The following is a 12,431-nucleotide window of genomic DNA, read 5'->3' on the forward strand; positions in this document are numbered from 1 at the left end:
CCGTGTCACATCCATGGTCACCAAAGCTAACACTAATAAATTATTTACAAACATGAAGATAATCATAACATTGAGTTAGAAAATTAAATGGATTCTTCTCCCCTCCCTGCTTTCATTTTCTGTTTCTTAAGCATCAGTTTTAAACCACCTGACAGAAATCTAAATGTGCCTTCAAGCACCAACAGCGTGGGTGGCTGTGATCCTACTCCAAAATTCTTAATTAAATACCTGCTTTAACCATCTGACTAAATGAACACAACATTGACTGGTAGCTCTAAATCTTTACTTTATAATTAATGAAAAAAATCATCAATGTTTGTACTACAGACAGACTATCCTCTCCTTAAAATGGTACAAGTGTAAATTATAGACCAAAGATGTTAAAAATGTTTTGCCAAGCGAGATCTCCCAGCTTGTTTTTTTAAAAATTATTATTAAAAATAATAAGAATTGTTATTACCATAAGCATTCCTACACTAACTCTACTGAAAAAAGGATCATTTTCAATACACTCAAACAAATTCTGTTTTCAGATGCATGTGTCTCTGTAAAGTTTATGCTTTTGAGGAAAATCCTTAAACAAGTCTAGTTTTCTCTGCATACAGAAAAAAGCCCAGCCCAAATGACATCCAATGTTCTTTTTCCTCTTATTCCAGCATGTCATTACTTCACAACACCGCAAAGGCTGTTTGAACTCATGTAGGAGTGAGCAAAGAGGTTAGCTCCTTTTTGAACTCACATCACTTTTATTTTCCTCTTCAGACACTTCATATAACAGCAAGTAGTGTTACAAATATTGGGGGTTTTATAATTTTACTGATTGATTGATTTATTTCCTTGCTTATTATTTTATTTTATTGATTTGTCTATTTATTTTGTCATAAATGTTGGTTTATTTTTATAACAGCTGGAGCTTCTTTCTTAGTTTTTAACATGATCTTGGGAATAAAAACATCTACTCTCTTGTAAAATAGAAAATAAAATTCTTCAGTTTCTGAGGATCCCTAAGGTGCTGGGGTTGAATATTCAAATAAATTTAAAAAGCACTAGACTAGAAGAGTTTTAAGTTGCTATCAAGCGTGCTTGCTCCTGAATCCTGAGTTCATTTGTTGTGGCAAAAATATTTGTCATGTTGCTCATCACATCACTCCGTTAGACACCAGGAAAATAAAAAAAGAGATCAACCAACTAAAACCAAAACTCAAAAGTACATAGAAATTCATTATAGTATCCTAGCCTATGAATGTAAACCCACTTCTGCTATTTGATGATGCTGACATGAGTGATCAGCATGTTTCACAATGGAAGACCATAAAAGCTTCTGATAATTATGCTGTCAAGCTAATTAGTATTTGTAATCAGAAGTGTGTTTTGCGGGGACCCTTGATAAGAAATGACATTTTTGTTATTTGTGATTGACATGGATACGCAAAATTCAATCAGACTTATTACCATCTTCTTTTTATTTACACTTTTTTGCTGCACAATGATTTCCAGGAACATCAAAACCTTTTTTTAATACTGACAATAGTAAGGAATTTCACAAAATAGAATCTTAGAAGATTTACTTTCTTTTTTAATTGCCTGTTCAATACCAAAGTACATTTACTTTGAAATCTCCAGTGCAAAGGTTCACAATATTAATAACATCAAACTATTTTGGATCTTAGTCAGTCCTTATGGAGGCAGAGTTTGGGCAAATTTTCTCCTGCTGACTCGACCCTTGGTTTTATAGTAAATAAGTAGTTTAAGTAATTTGACCAAAAGAGTGACTCAATTACATTCTTGATGTATAAAAAAACTTATATAAATAATTTCATAAAATATAAGTACAAAAGACCTGCAGCTGAAACATCAGTTATTAAACAGGAATTAATTAAAAAAGAGATTTTCTGAGGCTGGAGTACATTGGAAAGAAAAATTAAACAGCTAAATCTTCAATGGAATCATTAACTTCTCTTCTTTGTAACCTAATGTTTCTGCATATTAACACATGCAGCTGTTTAAGTGACACTTTGTCTTACTACAGCTGAATGTCGTCCTCACAAAACTTGACAAAACATGGCCACGGGTTCTCCAAAAGACCTGGAAAACCTGAAGCCCTACAGTAGCTCGGAAGATGATCCATGCCAATATCCTGTTTCTGAGCTAAGATTTTCCTTTGATGTACATCAGTAGAGTTTTCACCAGTCACAATAAAGGGCGACATGATGCACTGAAATAGAGTTTTCCCATTGAATTCAATGAAACAGGTATTTTGCTTACAATTTCATCTTTTTTTTAATCTAAATGTGGTCTGTTCCAGCACATGTGGAGATGTCTTTTGTGAAGGCACAATTTTATTCTGGATGCACTACTAGCAGCGTACATCGAAGGCTGATTTGAGAGCACCTGGCCCACTGAGGACATTGGTGTGGAAAACGCTGCCGCTCTGATTGTGTTTTCCCTGGCGGCACTTAGTTACTGTCATGGGAAATGTCAGATACACTCAGGCAGCCCAATGTGCAATAGCCACACCTAGCAAGTACAGTTATTGAATATAGCTATGGTAATCAGAGTAAGGTCATGGAGATCTTGCTAATTAACAGAGATACGGAAAAGCATGTTTCATGATCTGAACTGCATTCTCCTGTATTCCCATTCTATCAAGACACTCTGACTAGAGCACAACAGAGGTGCCATCTTCCAACCTAGACATGAAACACTGTCAGTGCTGCTCAGGAGACTGCATCCCTGGATCTAGCTCTGTCACAATACTCTTCTCTGGGGTGTCTATGTCATCTTCTAAGAGCTCTCTGAAACAATCTCCTCCTTCTGTCTTCCAGACTGACATCACATGCTGACACACTAAAGTGACTGGGGAGACACTGGCATCACCACCAACTACAGCCCATGCTAAGCTGTGTGCTACATCAGAGAATGTATCGAGAGAAAAGGGTCAAGGCTACATAAATTCTGGTAAATGAGCATTCTTCTTGATAATGATGCCTGTGATACACTATGTATGCCCAAATTGGACACTGGATCCTGGAGCTCATTCACTGGAGTAACCTGCAGAACTGAACAAGTCTCTGAATCTTTTGTCTCCCCTTTTGAAAGATTACATGCACTAGATAGCCACAGCCACAACATAGAGCACATAAGTAACCACAAATTACTTGTGAAAGTGTAAGTAAACCATGTTGTTCTGAATAATTTGTGTCTGCAGCACTTACAGGCATTTTTATGGACTTTTTTCTTCTAAGAGTCTGTTGGGACTGGTAAAAACCCAGACTGATTGAACTAATGGAATGGGATTTTAGTCTAAAGATGGAGCTGAATGTTCCACGTACAGTGTGTGTCTTTAAACAGCAGCAGGTCACCAGTACTTTGAGCTGGATTTAATTTTTTAGAAATATTGCATAAGTTAAATTGGAATGAATTAACTGTGGCAAATATTCCATGCTTACTATTTTTAACAATAATGGTTAAAACAAAATCTGAATTGGTTACTACATATAAAGAACAAAACATTCCTCTATATGTTATTTATTGACCTGGCTACTCCTTGTAATATTTATATTGTTTATATAATGTTGATTGTTCACTTTTCCTTTATTCCAGGAACTCAAAGTAAAGGTCTGATAATTTCAGTAACTCTTCTAATTTTTTCCAGATATTTCAGTGTATGCTTTTGCTATTTTTGTATAGGTTTTGTGTAGTGAAGTTAAGTATGAAAGTTGATTTATCTACAACAGACACATGGAGGGAGAAGTCTCATCGGATGCTTGGGAAAGAAAGTATACTTCTCACGAATGAACAGTTAACTTCTTTCCTATTTCAGCACCACATACTCAGGGACATTGAAGCAGCTGTGATGAGAATGAGGAATTTTCCAAATTGGCTGCATTGTACTCCTAGAATTTTAAAAGGTCACAGAGTGAAGGAAATGAAAGAAACTGTTTTGACAGAGACACAGTTACCCTGTCATGGCAATCATGCCAACAAATAGCTTTGTGCTCATATCTAACATAAAATCCTAAATCTATTGCTAAAATACTTCTTCATCATTCTTATAAGTCTGTTATCTCTTTAACTCTTTAACAGTTTTAATTGGAATCACAGAATCATGGAACAGTTTGGGTTGGAAGGGACCTTAGAGATCATCCAGTTCCAACTCCCCTGCCGTGAACAAGGACACCTCCCACTAGATCAGGCTGCTCAAGGCCCCATCCAACCTGGCCTTGAAAAGTTTCAGGAAGGGGGCATCCACAATTTCCCTGCGCAACTTGTTCCAGTGTCTCACCAACATCATTGTGAAGAAATTATTTGTCATGTCTAATCTAAATCTTCCCCCTTCCAATTTAAAAGATCAGCATGAAGAAGCACTGAAAGAAATTACAAAGCAGCAAGTAAAGAGCAAAGGAAATAAGAGTGGGTTTTTTTTTTCACACTGTGCAAGTAAATTGTTGAATTTATGGTCTCAGAAAGGGAAAGACCCAAACTATGAGTGTGAAAAATACTTAGACACATTTATTGAAGAAAAATCCGTTAGGAAGTCCCTAAATTGCTTGAGCTGGAAGGATATGCTTACTGTCTGTAAATAGGGCAACAGCATTACTCTTACTTTTTCTCACCAAGCATCTGCTATGGGTCATTTTCAGAGACAGCATTGGGCTAGGTCAAACTTTCATTTGACCTCTAGCAGCTATTGTACTCATGATATGTGTAAATCAGGGAGGTTGATCTCACAGCACAGCAAGCTACTTCATCAGTTCATTTCTGTGATTCTTCAGGTCTACTATCTGAACTTATAAAATACTCAGTACAGTTTCCATGGCACCTCATTTCACCAACCCCCATCTTAACCCTTGCAGTATGATAGAAAATAGGCAGCTCATACAAGTCCTGAGTTTTCTGCACCTACAGATCTCCAAGTAGCCTGTTAGTGAAAATTTTATACTTAGTTTAGATACTTTCAGACACACAAAAAAATCTTTTGTTTTACCTGTTATCTAATATCCTTCTTCACATCCACAAGCTCAGAAATGAAAATGACAAATTTTATTTTTCAAAGCAAAGAGTTACTAGTTGAAAAATTGGAATCACACTCACAAAAGAGAAACATGAAAATGAGATATCACTCAAAATTAATTCCTACTTTTCACTACTTTTCATTGTTACTTATAGCTGTCTTTGAGGCAACACTTTGCTGCAGAAGCAAAATCAACAAAATCCTTCAGGAATTTTGTCTTTAGCATAGGACTGCTGTGAGACATCTGTGTTCAAAAAGATGATTCAACAGTTCTGCATCAGAATATGAATTTATAAGAAGTGGATGCACAGGTTTACTGCCTTGTTACTTCTATGAATGAATGCATTCCTCATGAAAGGTGTGGTTTTCTTCAAAGTATAATTGTTGATACAATTACAATACTTTGTAAATCACATGTTCAGGGAAATTTCTACTGTACATGCATTTTAGAGACGTTATAGACTCCTAGCCATCTCTTGCATTGCTCAGTATATAGACTGCTTTAGCAGGTGAGAAAGTAACATATTTCGGTATACAGCAATAATCAAATCACCGTCAGATGGTTCTGATTTAGCTTTTCCTTACAGCTTTGCTAATCCTAATGTTTCTGCAGTAAAGGCTCAACAGGTTTTCCAAGAAGGTGTATTTTCTTCCTTGCTCCTTGTCTTTTGTTTGTAGCTTTTGGGACTGAGAGGGAATAGGATGATCTCAGAAACCAGTGAAATTTTAAAAGAAATTCATGTGAATGAAAAATTAAAACAATGTGTGACTGATTTTATTTGCTTTGGAAAACTGATTCCTCTGCATTAGGTGGAAATGACTATCCTGCACTCAATGGTAAAATTCCATATTGTCTTCACGTAGATGAGGAATTTATCTTTGATTTTCTGAGATTCAGAGATGAAGAGGCTTTATTACCAGTTCTGTCTATTTGTTGAAGGTTTCAGAGCATTCAATGTGCAACTTTGCAAAAGAAACAATGTCTGCCTATTTCCAACATTTTTTGCAACTAGATCTGCACAAACCTGTATAGATTTTCTGAAACAGAGTTTGTACCTGAAAGAGCCCAATTTTCTCAAGGTCAGCTTGTTCTATGAACACAGATATGATTTATGCATAGTAACGTGGATCAAAAGTGTGTCAGAAGAAGGACGTAATTACATGAGACAAAACATGAAAAAGTAATGAGGTCATTTCCTATTCAGGTTTTTATATACAGGCCTTAATCCTTTCCAGAGAAAGAAAGAAACATCACTGCAACAAGGCGTTTCAGATGTGATTTTATGTCTTGTCCTCTTGATTCTTAAACTATAATTTTATGCTAAAAAAATAATTATATTTTGGACAGCACTGACCTTTTCTCTCCGAGTTTAATAGGGTATAAATTAGGCCATATATACTGATATAAATATATGTAAAAGGTAAGTACAGACTCACTAGAGTATAATATCTTGATGACCACAATCTTGAATAGAAGAAGAGGTACTGAAATGCATGAAAATCTCAATCATGTGTGATCACATGAGGAAAAATTAGACATCAAAGTATTTTTTTAGCACAGCTTAAAAAATTTACACTTTTTCATTCATGACGCTAAGATATTTCTTTAAATCCTGCAACTATAGTGTAACTTTTAAATGAAGCAATAATAACATACTAAACCGGTAAAAAGAACAAGTCAAAGACAAAGTCAGATTCAAGTTATAATAAGGCAAACATAACCTTTCAGTAAAATAAATTTGAATAATTCCCAAATCTGATTAAAAACTGAATAATACTCAGTACTGTCACAGGTGAGACAAAGTAGAAGTAAACTCACAGTGGATTTGATAGTAGGGTTTATTTAAAAACCTGAGAGTTTCATTTATAACCCACTTGGTTATCTCACACGCTTGCTCACTGCCTCCCCCTGCCCCACCAGGTTTCCTTTATCTCCAGTCCTCATCTGAGCAGTGGATGCTGTCTCAGAGAAGCTGGGAAGTAATTTGTGTCAGTACATGCCATGCTGCTGCTTGCACATACCTGTCTTGGGCACCACCAGATAAGGTTCCTGGGCATTCCCCAGCATTTCTGTCCATGCATATCTCACCTCTGGGAACTTTCCCTACTTCCTAGAACATTTATCCAGCAACAATATTCACCTTCTACTTCCTAGACCTCTTTTTTTTTTTTTTTCCTCCAAGACCAATTCCTCCTTTGGGGAATCCCTCTTCTGTTTCACACCTCTTCTTTCCAGGGCCCTACATCCCCAGTTTTCCCAATGTATTTAGAGTAGGTAAGGAAGCCAAAGACTTGATTGCCCTTATGACAGCTTGTCAAGTCTCAACTGGAAGATTCAGGATGTGAGACCCAAATGCCCAGTCAGCATGGATTCAGGAAGGCAGGTCCTGCTTGACCAATCTAATCTTCTCAAAAGGTGACCAGCTTAGTGGATGATAGAAAGGCTGTGGTTGTTGTCTATCTGGACATTAGTAAAGCTTTTGACACCATTTCCTGTAGCAAACTGTCTGCTCATAGTTTGCATGAACATACTCTTCACTGGGTAAAAAACTGTCTAGACAGCCAAGCCCAAAGTGTTGTGAATGGAGTTAAATTCAGTTGGAGGCTGGTCACAAGTGGTGTTCTCCAGGGATCAGTGTAGAATACAGTTCTGTTTAATGTCTTTATCAATGAATATGAAAGAGGGAATTGAGTGCATCTTCAGTAAGTTTGCAGTGTTGATCTGCTTGAAAGCAGAAAGGCTCTACAGAGTGATCTGGACAGGCTGTATGGGTGGGCTGAGACCAATTGTGTGAGGTTCAAAAAGGGTAGGTGTTAGATCCTACACCTAGGTCACAACAACCCCATGCAATGTTACAGGCTTGGGGAACAGAGGCTGGAAAGCTGCTTGGTGGAAAAGGACCTGGCGGTGTTGGTCAATAGCCAGTTGATCATAAGCCAGCAGTGTGTCCAGGGGGCCAAGAAGGCCAATAGCATCCTGGCTTGTATCAGAAATACTATGGCTAGTGGGAGTGATACTCAGCACTTGTGAGGCTGCAACACAAATTCTACAAGAAGGACATTTAGGTGCTGGAGAACTAGAAGAGACAATAATATTTTATATTGCAAGCATCTGCTATTCTATCGTAACTGAATTTATGGCACAACTAAGAGTTTGACTGTTACAGAATAAATAAATCATATTAGACAACATTATATATATATATAGTCACAGAATGTTAGACTTGGAAAGAAGGCTCATTTCCTTACTTAGTTGACCCTCATGGAAAGCAGATTTAAACCATATATTCTCTTGAGCTTTACACAGACAGATTTTTACATGTCCATAACTATGAGTTTTCCATTACATTTCTTGAAAGATTTTTTCATAATCTAGTATCCTGGAATACTCCGGCATTGATTTCATTTTTTTTTTCACTTAAATACAGTGAAACCTATTAATAGTTGATGTCATCCAGTAATCCACTTCACCAAGTTTGATTTGTTTTGACTGGTAAAATTTATGATTCTGAAAACATAAATGTCTGTTTTTGAAGCAGATGCTCATTTCACACTGAGGCACAGCATAGCCAGTTACAATTGTCCGTTGCTGCCTAACAACTACAGAAATCTATGAAGAAAATATAGTGGTAATTTTTCATACTGAAGAAATAAGAACCACAATTGAATGTTTTGTTCATAATTCTTCAGACAGACTCAAATCATACATGGAAGTTTGACACACAAATTCTATCCCATGTGCTTAGTATTGGTAACTCAAAACATTAATAATTTCATAAAATAATTAAACTCTAAAAATTAATCACTGTCAATATTTGCTTTCTTATGAAAAGCTACAGAGAGCTCCCTGTAAGCTTTTCTTCTAGTCTCAAGATATTGATATTCATGAAAGTTTTCATTGTGTCAGTTATAGGTATCAATTTAGACATTTTAACATCTAAAAATTTGTCACACAGCAGGAGACTCAGCATCAAAGTTATACACAGCTATTACTAAGAAAGTAATTGCCTGCACCCTGGAAAAATAAAATAATCTACATAAGAAGTACTCTGAACTTGTTCTCCAGCAAGTGCACATATAGTAAAAGAGGAGATGACTTTTTGCACAATTTCTACATGGTTAAATAAAATAGGAGAACTTGCTTTCAGACAGCTTTTTGTCCTAGAGATATGGACCTGAAGGTGCTACGTCTCCAAAGCCTGCTTTACTGATTAGACTATTGAAAGAAGCCTCAAGGAATACTGAGATCCTTACAGGCAGTGAAAGCTGAACAACTATATAAAAAAAAAAAGTAGAAGGGTGTCTGGCTCTGCATCTCTCTCTTAAACACAGAGCTGCTGAAGCAAGGGCTCAATGCTGTTACAGAATGATCTGATTCAGTAGTATTTTAACAAAAAATGCATAGTCAAAGATGGAAATCCAAATACCTCTCAGAGTTAAATGAGCAGTTTACCATAAAATCTGTGCATTTTTAATTTTAATGTTATTCTTTAAAAGCACTTCAGGCATTTATTTCATGCCATTTATATATTTTTTGATATATTGCCCAATTTGTAACAGAAAATAATTTGGAAATTATAACCTTGGCTAGAAAGGGGTTTTGTTACTTTCTTTCTAAAAGTATGTTGTTGTGTTATGCAGAGGAGCCATCTTTTGACACATTATCTACAAATGTGTGTTATCTTTTAATTACTTCTCCAATGACTTCTGCCATCTGTTTGGAGTTGCAAATACCTTTTGGGATGGAAAAATAAGAAAAAGGAAGGAAAAATGCCGAAACTGAAGTACCAAGAACACTAAGATCATATCAATACCAAAAAAATATTAGAAATTTTTAAAGAAATCAACAGAAATGGTTTCACTAGGAGAAATACTAGAAACAAATTTAAGGAAAAATAAGATTCAGTATGAGAGAAAGATATGCTGAAAAATCTAGTAGTGGAAACAGTGAATAGGAAGCCAAATTGGTGTACATATACAGTCAAAATGAATAGTGCATAATGGAAAGGAGACATAACAAGTCATATATTATGTATTTAGGACATCTAATTACAAGAAAAGTAAAATTGGAATAGATTTACAAGAAAAAAGAAAGGATTTCTTTTTGCTTTTGAAAACATTTAATTATTTTTAATTTCAAGTAATTCTTTTTAGTGAAATGTTACCAGATCAATTTGAAATCTTTAGAGAAGTCATCACAATAACCAAACAAAGTTGACAGCCTGCATCTTAAACCTTTTTTGAACTTCAAAAATAGATGGTATGTTTGTAAAACAAGAACATATTGGCAATGACTTTTTTCTAAATTCAAACGTATCTTTGAAATTTCTGTGCCATAGCACATCACAGCTGATTATCATGTTACGGTATGTGTTGATGTAACCATAGCAATCATTAAATTCATTCTTGGAATTTTTAGGTCACATGGATTCTCCAGACTGTTCAAACATTTGTTCAAAAAGAGCAACATTTTCTTTTTAAAAATTATTTTTTAAAGAATTTTCAGATTTTTTTATATAATGTTCAGATGCTAAAGGAATTGTTATGCAAATACAGTCCAGTCTAATGTACTTATTTCATGCTTACATTTCTCATTTGCTTATAATCAAACTGAATTAAGTACAATCTACTGTGCTTGCTATGCGTGATGCCTGTCATTGATCAATTCACTACACAGTTACGTACTGCTTTAAAACTTGATCTGGAAGATATAAGCAGTAATTCCCCTGGGAGCCAAGAGTCAAGACCCCTCAGAAGTACAACAGTAAGTGATAAATTAGATTGTTTAATTATTAACATGAGTACAGGTTATTTGCAATCTCAATAAATCATCCAACGATACCTACACCAGATAGAATTTTAATTCTCCTGTTCAAGGAAGAGCCCTGACCTATAATTTGCCTTTGTTGAGCAGATAATGGAAAGAACAGATGATAAGACTGAAGGGGGAATACTCAGATGTTAAGAATAAGTATTTTATTTTATTTTGCCATAAGATTTTTTTAATGCTGGCAGTTAGGATTACAGGGACAGGTAAATAGGTACATGTTCAGAAATGCTCAGAAATTTATAGGATGGCAGGCAAGAAAACCATCAAATCTTTGGAAATGGAAATATGGGGTAAATTTGTATAAATGTTGTTAGGTTAGTGGGACGAGATGTGCAGTCACAAGAGTATTGTAGTAATATCTTGGTTCATTTTTGTGATCATGGCAAGTACCTCAAGCCCAAATGTAACACTGCATCTAATGATAATTGTTTTTACAAGCTTCTGTATGTTCAGTGGTTGAAAAAAATATTAAACACAGACAGAATATTGGTAACTAGGCTTTTTTATTCTGATCAAAGTTTATTTGCAATTTATTACTTTCAAACACAGCATGAGGTAAGCAAGACTTTAGGTTGGGACAGTATACACATTTCTTTGATCTTTTGTGTTTGCCAAAAAGACTTTGTATGAATGTCCATGTAACTCTGATTAAAAACACCTCTGGCCAAAATTTTCAGATTTGTTTTCTGAAGATGGGCTGTTAAGATAATGGCTTAATTTTGACTCCTCATAAATATTCAACAATTTCCAATACCTTTCTCTGCAGTTTTAATGGTACTGATTTGTTTTAACTATATTTCAAACCACAGTAACCCTAGAAAATTAGTTTATAATATATAGTAATGGCTCGGAGTATGTCACCCTCCAAAGAAGCTGTCTGAAATTCACAAGAGTGGCATCCTTATGCTCAGTGTCTGAGATATTGCATTCATGTTATAAATCTTTTAAATGGTTAAACAGTGGTTCTCAGGCAGGGCAGAAAAATAAGTAAATAGACCTGTGTCATTCTAGAGTTAGTGCATCTTACAAGGCTAAGTAAAGGAGTGGTCTGTATCCATCACATAATGACATTATAAATCTTTGTACCTTGCAAGGCAATGACATGAAAAATTAGACTGAACAAGCCAGAGATGCACTATTTGCAAGCCTCAAAGGAAAGGTTAATGCAAGTTAAATATTGACATGTCAGCAGTAAGGATTATAGCAATTATAAATTTGCACTAATGCCAGCTGCTGTTTAATTATTATGTGACACTGACAGGTCAGCCTGGTAGATTGACAGCCGAAGGCATTTGCCTTACAGAAATAATTCAAAGTCTTTAGAACAGGATCTGATCTCAGTTACACCAATTCAATTATATGCACAAATCTCAAAGAGTCAGGGGAGTTAATTCATATTACCAGTGGCAAGAGCCGAATCTGCAACTATGTCACGTGTTGTATTCATTTCCCCAAGGGTCAGGAAAGTAAATAATTAGTTATCATGTAAATATACAATAACACACTTCCTCTCTTCTTTCCTTTACATCAGTCTTCTAAGAACCACACTAGAACAGGTGTAAATACTGTTAGTATCTGTGTGAAGAA

Source organism: Phaenicophaeus curvirostris, chromosome 4 (genome assembly GCF_032191515.1).
Source record: "Phaenicophaeus curvirostris isolate KB17595 chromosome 4, BPBGC_Pcur_1.0, whole genome shotgun sequence".
In the NCBI taxonomy this organism is placed as follows: Eukaryota; Metazoa; Chordata; class Aves; order Cuculiformes; family Cuculidae; genus Phaenicophaeus; species Phaenicophaeus curvirostris.